Below are 9,387 nucleotides of genomic sequence, written 5' to 3' on the forward strand. Positions count from 1 at the left end.
ACAGCAAAGGAGACGTGGGCAACCTTCCCTCCTGACTGGATTGCATTCATTTTATATGTGTGTATATATATATGTATGTATAAATAAATAGAATATATGTAGGTTGCCGTAGCTGAGGACACCCCAGGGAACTTCTCAGCCTCCAGTGAGGTCCTGGCTCTCCCCACGGGGGGCAGGAGCTCCCCTGCCCCACCTGTCATTACTCTGCTCGAGAGGATGCCCCCAGGTCTGCTCTGAGGGCACTCCAACCTTCCACTGCATCCGAGGTGGGAATTATTCCATTTAGCAAAGAGGATTAATGTTTCATAACAAAGGGTAATTTATTCAATTGTATGCAAAAAAGGCAGCGGTAACGCACGTACGGAGCTCGCTTTATTCCTGGCTATTGTGCTGGAAGTTTAAATCCTGTGGAAACATTGGTAACACCGTTGTGCACCTCTGGGGAGAGCTTGACCAGCCCCAGCTGGGTTGGATTGCCTCCATTAACTGCATTGACCGTGCAGAGGGGCACCTGGCAGGGGTCCAGGGCGCACAGCCTGCTCGGAGCAGACGGTGAAGCACCGATCCTACACAGAGCACCACAACCTCCCACCCCACCCCATCCCATCCCACAGGGGCATCCTTGGCGTGAGCCATGGCGAGCTGCTTCTTCTGGCAGCCCCACTGCCCAGCACATCCCAGCTCCTGGCCTAATCTCCTCTTGCCTCCCTGCAGAAGGAAGGCTGGAGTGCAAGGAGGGTCCCTGACCCGCAGCATGGCCGAGCCCACACTGCCCACATTCCTCCTGGGGCAGCAGCAGCTGTGTTGCTGTAACTGATATGGGCTTGGAAAGGAAGTATGGGCAAATTTAGGAACATGTAGGAAAAGCTAATATTGTCCACTGGATGAAATTATGGGAAAAAGCAGACAGACCCTTGGGAAACCAAAACCATCTCGTACTTAAATCTTGCCTCTACCCCAAGCACCTCAGTGCTCCTGGCTGCCAGCGCCTATAGCCAGCTCCAGCGGGCAGCGGCAGAGCAGGAGGCCCTGAATAAACACAATTATTGTTTATCTGGACCAAAATGAAGGCAGTGAACCCCATGCAGAGGCCAAAGGGTCCCACTCCTGCCGGGGACAGTCCCTGTGGCGCTGATGGCACTGTGCATCTCTGCAGCACCTGGGCAGGTATTTATAGCAGTTCCAGATCTTTTGTGTGCCATGAACTCTTCAAATAAGCGACCAGTAAGAGCTTTTACCTTCCAGGGAGACGATAAAGCCTCCATATCTGCATTGATCCAGCCCTGGGGATTTGCATTAATTACTTCTTCCTCCGGTGACTTTCAGCTCCGGACTGAATCCCTGGCAAAGGCACCTGCAGCACACACAGCCCTGGCACGGGGCTGTATCTCCTGTCACAGAGCACAGGGCAGCACACGGCGAGAGGGGACACCCAGAGCTCCAGAGCGAGCAGCAGAGCCTCCAGCGCTGTCACCTCACCACGCTCACGGCAGGGCACTAATCCGAGCTATGCACGGCACTCCGGAGCCTGCTCCCGACAGAAAATAAGGTTTAAATTAAAGAAGCCACTGTGCCATGTTGCTGGTTGCTGTTTTGGCCAAAGACAAAACACTGAGGTGTTAAAGGACTTTGATTTCCTTCTCCTCCCCACCTGCCAATTCTGTTTTCACCAAAAAGATTCTTGGGCTAAAGACTAAATTGGCAAAGTTGCATTTATAGGGAATATCTAAGAAAGGATTTATGAGGAAAACTTTGGAAGTCCCTTTGCTGAAGGGACAAGAGGGCTCGTTCCCCAGCAGCCTGTGGCTTCAGGGAGTCCTGCTCCTGCTGCCCTGGCACGCAGGGCTCCAGCTTATGTCATGTCTTGTGTTCCAAACCCTGCCTCTCTGCCAAGCTCTCCAAGAGCTGCTGCTCACCCTCCTCCCTGCAGGGCTGTGTGGGACCAGGGCTCTCATTGTTTCTGGAGGAAGGGCTCTGTGGGGACACAGCTCTCATCACTGCTTTGCTGGCCGTGGCATCAAAGAGAATAGCAGATAAATTGTGGCTGGAGATGATGAAGGGGAGTGAGCCCCTGGGATTTGCTCTGCTCCAGGACTGTGCCATGCAGTCATTAATGATCTAGAGAAGCAATAAGCTGTGAAGGAACAGAATTTGCAATGACACACAGCTGTGTCAAGCAGGCAAGTTTAAAGAAGCTGGAGAAATTTTAAGGACATCTACCAGTAGCTGGTGAGCGAGTGCCTGGCTTGGAGATGGTGTTTGCTTTGCCCAACACAGAATGATGAACTGAGACTGCAATTACCTGAGGTGTTGGCAAGAATGTCTGTATCCTGATTAGCCCTGTCAGCTCAGAAAGCTGATACACAGAGGAAACCCTGAACCCATACCCCAAAAGCCAAGAAATACAGTTCCCTCCAAAGTGTACAGCAGGGAAAATCCAGTCCTGGAAATAGGTTTTAATGCTCACCTGAGCATTAATGTTTAGTTCTGAGACACCTCAGAGAAGATACAGGAGAAAAAAAATCATAGCAATGCTTTCCTGAATAAGATGAAACTCCCTGCAGTAAGTTATTGGGGATTCCAAAGTAGTGGCAGAGATCCCACAAGAAATCTGGGGTGGTCTGGGCCCAAGCAAGCTCCTCACAAGCCAAGGGCTCAGCCCTGCTGAGGGCATCCTGGGGCAGAGGGTGGCAAGCAGTGGTAATTCTCCAAGCCCAGCACTGCTCTACTTTTCCCCCTTAACAACTGAAGTGATTAGAGTGAAACTTTGACTTGATGAGCCATCCTTGTCACAGTGGCAGCTGAGTGTAGCCCCTTCATTTCCTTGGTTTGTCTTTAAAAGAACATTGGCAGCATTTCATCCCGATTTAATGCTCAAGCTCTCTGTTCCATATTCATTTCTCTCTCCCTTCTTCCCCTCCCTCATGCTTAAAAGAATGAAATTATTGTTTTATTTTTGTTCCCGTGTACAAAGCAGGGACTTGTGAGGTGGCTGTTCCTCTCAGTACATGTCACCCGTGGGACACCGAGCGTGCTTCGTCACAGAGGGAGCAGGGACAAAGCTGCAGCAAGCCCTAATTACAGCACAATGTGCAAAAGCAGCTCCATATTTCTTTCCCCTAGGTTCCACCTCAGTGGAGTCCTTTACTCCTCGAGCTCTGATGCGTTGGATGCTTATTCAGCATTATTTCTGTTAATTAGTGGCATTAGAGCTGTTTCAGGAAATCCTGGATGAGCTCAGAGCTGTTGCTCTTGTACAATTTATTGCCACCTTTCTTCCTCCCAGGGCTCCAGCCCAGGGCCATTTTCTGCCTGTTTTGTGTGCAGGCAGAAAACACAAGAGAGCCCCAATCCCACAGAATTCCCAGGCTGGAGAGGGCAGGGCAGCCCAAAGCACACACACCACTGGTACAAATCATCTGTGCCACCACTGGTACAAGTCACCTGTGCCACCCATGTCACCCCAGGACAAGGAGCGAGGTCCCCACGAGCCCCTCGGGGAGCTGAGCTCTGCTGGGTGCCCCCCCTGCAGCTCCTTCTCCTCTGCCCACCGAGCCCCCAGTCCCTGGCAGTATCGACCCTGGCACTAAATCACCTCCCACCTTTCCTCTGCCTTGCAAACACTGGGCAAAATATTTATAGCAGGGATCTGCAAGCTCCCAGCTCCTGCTGGGAATGCTGCTCACGTGCCACGTATTTCAACAACAAGGACTTATTAAATAATAACTGACATTTACCTAGCTGCCTCTTGTCCTCAGGGCCCCCAGGACTTGGCAAACTTTAATTAATAGTTGTTTTAATAGTTAAATAACCTTTATAACTGCATTTCATTTATTCCAGGCCCGTCAGAAATAAAGTCATAATGATCTGAGTCAAGCGATAAAACACAACATCTGGTTTAATGTTTGCAGGTTATTTAATGAACTGAGGAACCTGGCAGAAGAACTAGATATTTATTTCTTTTTCTTCTTGTAAGAAATGGGGTTTGCAGTGAGATGCAGCTCGATGCTGGTGTTCGGCCTCTGTTTTTTGCAGAAGTGTGTTCAGCTGCAGGACCCCGTGTGCCCATCCCATGGGAACAGGGTGCCAGGGCATGACCACGGACAGAGTGCAGAACCCCCCGATGTATCTGGGGTGCAGTCCCTGCCATCTGTTTTTACATGGCCCTGGGCACAGGATGAGCAGTTCCAGCACAGCACACGCTTCACCGGCCACAGAGTTCCCAGGTCTGCAGAATTCACGGCAAGGCTGGCAGCTGTCCCAGAGCATCCTTCCCTGGAGCGGCTTCCAGGACAGGCAGTGCCACCTGCAGAGGCTCCTGGAGGCTGCTCCAGAGGGCTGAGCAGCCCCTCACACCTGAGCCCCTGGGGTGCAGCCGCGCTGTCCCCACGTCCCAGCTCAGCCACCTCCCCGCAGCTCGGTGTTACCTGCTCTCCCTGTGACATTTCCTCATCTTTCTCTGCAGCCTATTACGAGTATCCTGAACTAATGTTGCTTAACGCAGCTCACTCTGGATCCCAGAGTACCGTCTGCACAATAAAATTGGCTTCCTCGGGCATATTTTGGGTACTCGTGCTCCCCCCGCAATGTTACCTATTAATTGCACAGAGAAAATATTCCAGAAACTTACTTGTGCCCTTGAGCTACATTCATGTTTATTTCCATAACTCTTTGATACAATATTTGTCTTTGCCTGACTTAGTTTGCCAAAAGGAAAGGGAGAAGGAGGAGAAGCATATGAGGGATTTGGATTGCCTCACATCTGCCTTTCTTTAAGCAGCCCATATGGGAAAACATATTCTTCTGCACAGAATTTGTTAAAGGTTTCATAAAACGCATTGCGTACACATTTAGCACAGAACCCAGCAATATTTATATTTAAAATGGGTCCAAACAGATCCATTTGGAGAGCGTTTGGAAGATGTAGGGTGGCAGTGCACATTGTGAACGTAATAGTCTCGTTAGCTGGCTCAGCTTGTGGGATCTGCTCCGGGAGCTGATGGGAGAAGCAGCTCCCACTGTGGTAAGTGTAAAAATCATAATGTATGCAATGCTGTGAGCATATTTCATCTGCGACGCTCCGGAGAGGTGACATTATCCATGCTCCCCTTTAAGACAGAGGAGCGGAGTAAATGGGAGCCGACACGAGTGGGTACTTCATCGATTTCCCGGGTGTGGGTGTAAATCAGGAGAGGCAACCTGCAAGCCCCTGGCTCGTGTTGGTGCACAGCCACTCACGCGGACCGTCCCGTGGAGTCCCCTGCAGTAATCCATGGAATTCGTGCAGGATCAGGCCCGTGGGGTGCGGCAGGAGGAGCCGGACCCAGCGCAGCTCCTGGGGGCAGCAGGGATGGGGAGAGGCAGGAGGGAGAGCAGAGCTGACCCCAGAGAGCAGATCCTGGGAGTCTGTGTCGTGATTCCAGCCGGGTATCGGCCCAGTTGTGGGTTTATTCTATAGGGACGGGGTTTAAAACCACGCTGGTGTCCCCCTGCCTCACCTGCGCAGGTGATCCCCGCACATTCCCGCTCCCAAGCAGGGCTGGGGATGTCAGGTCCTGCCGGCAGCAGCAGCAGAGGCTGACAAGCACTAATCACATCCCATTAGCTGCTTTCAGCCTTCGCTGGGTTTGGCTCGGTCTGGTTTATCTGAATCTTTATTAGATAAGCTTGAATTAGCACCAGGGCGTGTGATGAACCGGGCTCTGATCCCATCCGGAGAGGCGGAGCCGTTCCGGGCCATCCCGAGCCTGCCTGGAGCTGATTTCATTTCCTACTGCCAATCTTCTGCTCTGCACTTAAGTAAACAAAGATCAAGCTACTCACAGCCTTAATTAGGCTGCACATAAATAAGAGATTACTGGATTAGCCAGGAGTATACGCGGGAGAGTAACAATCACAGCAAGGAAACCCCGCTACCAGCGTTCCCCTGCAGCACATCCCTGAGCATCCCCCCTGTCCCTTCCCACGGCGGACCTGCGGGGCTGCTGGCAGCGCTGGGAGGATGGAGGGGCTGGGGAAGCAGTGGGGATGAGCCCTGCAGCTGTGCCAGGAGGGCAACCCGGCCCAGGGCACCCCCCGGTCACCTGCGGCACGTCCTGAGCCACCGGGCTGGGTGGCTGAAGCTGAGCGGTGACAATGCCCATGGCGAGTCTTAGGGAAGGAGGGGTCTCTGCTGCTTCACCCAAAACCCAAAGGGTCAGATGGAAAAGTCTGCTTTCCTTGGCACGGTGCAGGAGGGAGGGATGAGATGGGAACACCCCAGCTCTCCCCCAGTGGAGGGGCTGCTGCTCTGGCTGCCTCATTTCCCGCTTGCAGCAGCACAGGAACATGAGGAGACGCTCCCCAAAGGCATAAAATATGACAAGAAGATGCTTTTCCAGCCAAGGTGCTGACACAGCACCATCCGTGCTCCTTAACCAGGAGCGATGTCGGAGTTCTCTCAACCTAAAGCCTGAAATATACATTATAGGCTGTGTCTTTCTGTGCTTTATTTGGGCTGTAAAGTGATATCTTATTATTTCTCCCTCCTGGGCATCCTTTAATGAATCTAGATTTGAAAGTGAAATATTTATTGTATTTCGGGAGCTTAAGCATAGAAGGAGAGGAGGAGGAATATGCAAATTTGCCAGAAAGCATTAAAAAAAGGTCTCCTCTTTACTAAGAAAAGAAGGTGCAAGTGTGAATCCACTGAGCCTCAGAATAGATGTCCCAAAAAATGGTGTAATGGGGATGGGGGGGAGGAGGACTCCCACAGGAGCCATCCCATTCTAGCTCCTCTCTAACACCTTGGAAATGGGAAGTTAGACCTGGAGTTAGAGATGTGGCTCATTGTTCTTAGTCCTCAACCTGGCCATTGCAGTGCTTTGGAAAAATGCAGAAGAAAATATTTTTCTGCAAATAAACCAGAAACAAAGCAATAAAGCCAAGTGTATTGGCACAGGTAAATGCAGATTTAATGCAAAAGTTGCCAGAGCCCCAGCTTCATCAGAATCCACACATTTGTTTAAAAAAAAAATAATTATTCTGCCATGTTGCACAGCCAAAATGAAGAAAGCTATTAAAGGCTTGTGATTCTGTGACTTCAGACCATTGTAGTGTTGGTATTTCATGGAGCAGAGACAGAATACATCGTGTGTGAACAGCACCACTGGCTTCAGCTGCTGCAAACAATATGGGGCAGAAATAATTGCACTAAAAATAAATTACAGCTATTTGGGGAAGGGCAGCTCTGCTGCATAGAGGGGAGGCTGCAGGTGCCGAGTCAGGCATATGCTTTAAAAAATCAGGATAAAAATCGCCGGGTTTGATGCAGGAGAGATTTTTGGTGGAGAGGGAGCTCTGTCAGCATTATAGGGAGGCAGGGAGGCTGGAGGAGGAGGCCTGGCCTGCACGGGGAATTGTGCTGGGTTCAGGCGGGCTGGGATGAATCTCTGTTTGTGCTTTTAAGTCTCAGATGTATCATCCAGGCACCGCAGCTTAACAAGTTGCTGTTTGTCAGCTGTGCTGTAAGTCACCGTGGGCGTGCTCGGCACCCAGCTCGGGGATGCCACAAACCTCGGCAGATTGTGCCTTTCATCTGTTCTTATCCCAGTTCTTTTAGCTTAAACTAGTTCCTAATCATTACAAAAACCCCAAACGAGGCTTGTTTCCAACAAAACAGCCATCTGGGCACTTTTCTTGCATCTTCACCGAGTTGTGCATTACCCTGGCACTCACCCTCACACTCTCCATCTCTCCCTGCAGCACGGGGGACACCCCAGCCTTGGGGACAGCACGGTGGCCTGGGCTCAGAGCTGGGCTGGCACCACCTGCATCCCTCCATCACCTCGATCATCTCACCTTCAGCAGGAAATGGGAGAGGAGGAAGAGATGCAGCAGCAGGATTGAAATGTTTCAGCCCCGCTGGGCTGCAGCGGGGCAATATTTCATTCTGAAATAGATTTTTCACTGGGAATTTGTTAAATGGTGGATGTCAGCTGGGAAACTCAATGTTTGGGTGGCTGGAAGTGCCTGTTGGAAGGGGAACTTCTTTCACAGTGATTGTGAAGCACCTGACTCCCAGCTCAGAGCACACAAATATACATTCTACCATATATATCCCATATGTAATATACAGTACATCTGCTGCTGTGTATGTGAAATATTTGCCCAATGAACACGGGTGATTTAGCAATGAAAAGGGTTACTCAGAGCCCGGGTTTGAAGGGAGCAGTCTGTCACCCAGAGAAATGGAGCTCTGTGGAGCTGCCAGCAGGTCCCAGGGAGGGGTGAAATGCTGAGCCCTCCTTCCCAGGGAGCCAGCAATCCTCTGGGTGCCACATGCACGGCAGGTCACCTGCAGCTGTCACAGCTGCCTGCACCGTGGTGGCACCTGAGGGTCCTGGCCCAAGCACACAGCCCTGGAGCCCCTGGGCCAGCACTCACCTGAGTCACTCCACACTCCCTCACTTCTCCAAAGGTTCTGAACTGATAAAATAGAGATTTTCTGGTTTTCCAAAAAAATTTTCAGCTGTCTCTGGCTAATTTCCTCCTCCCAGAATGACACAATTTCACAGTAAATTCATCACTGCAGCAGCTGCTGGGCACCATCTCTATTCTAGCTCCTGGCAGCCCTTGTCCCTCCCTGTGCCTCTGCAAATGTGACCTGTGGCACTGGTACTCCACCCTCAGCCCATCCCTTTCCCTTTCAGGGAGACTCTCTCCCAGCAGAAGCTGAAACAAGCCTTTCCACATCCTGTTCCCTGCTGGTTTACTGTCCCAGCCCCACTGTCCCCTGTCCTGCCATCACTGCAGACACCAGGCAGGGATATCAGGGCTGTGGGCACAAAGGAGCCCCATCAGCCCAGCCAGGCCTCAGGAGATGTCCCAGGAGCTGAGCCTCTGTCCCAGAGCACACCCAGCTTGCTGCTGTGCAGCTCCTGAGCAGCTGATGACACGAGGAAGCAGAAGGACATCTTCAAGGCAGGCTGATTTTTTGGCAGATGAGATTTAAAATATATTAATTGGGCTGGGTCCTACACAGCCAAATGCAAACAGGGAACATGAGCTGGTCTCTGGCAGCTCCCTGGGTGTTTTCTGGTGTGGAGAGGCCTCTGTGCCCCCTGCACAGGAGGGGTCCCCCCAGCCCCAACGCTGCTCCTGGGGAAGGAGCTGCTTGCTGCTGTCAAGAGAAGAAACTCTGTGCCTTTGTTACCCGACGTGATGGGAGCTCCCAAGGGACAGGGGAATTGAAGACAATGCTTTTTTTCTTTATTTGCTGGGCAGACAAACAGGGAAAGTGTGTGAGGGCTCCCAGCAGTGTAAGAGTCTGGATATTCTTGTGGTCAATCACAGTTCTTAACCTTTCTTGTTCCTGCAGTGAGTCCCCTTGGGGCTGTTTGCATTTCG

The sequence above is a fragment of the Sturnus vulgaris genome, chromosome 23 (assembly GCF_052056855.1).
Source record: "Sturnus vulgaris isolate bStuVul1 chromosome 23, bStuVul1.hap1, whole genome shotgun sequence".
NCBI lineage: Eukaryota > Metazoa > Chordata > Aves > Passeriformes > Sturnidae > Sturnus > Sturnus vulgaris.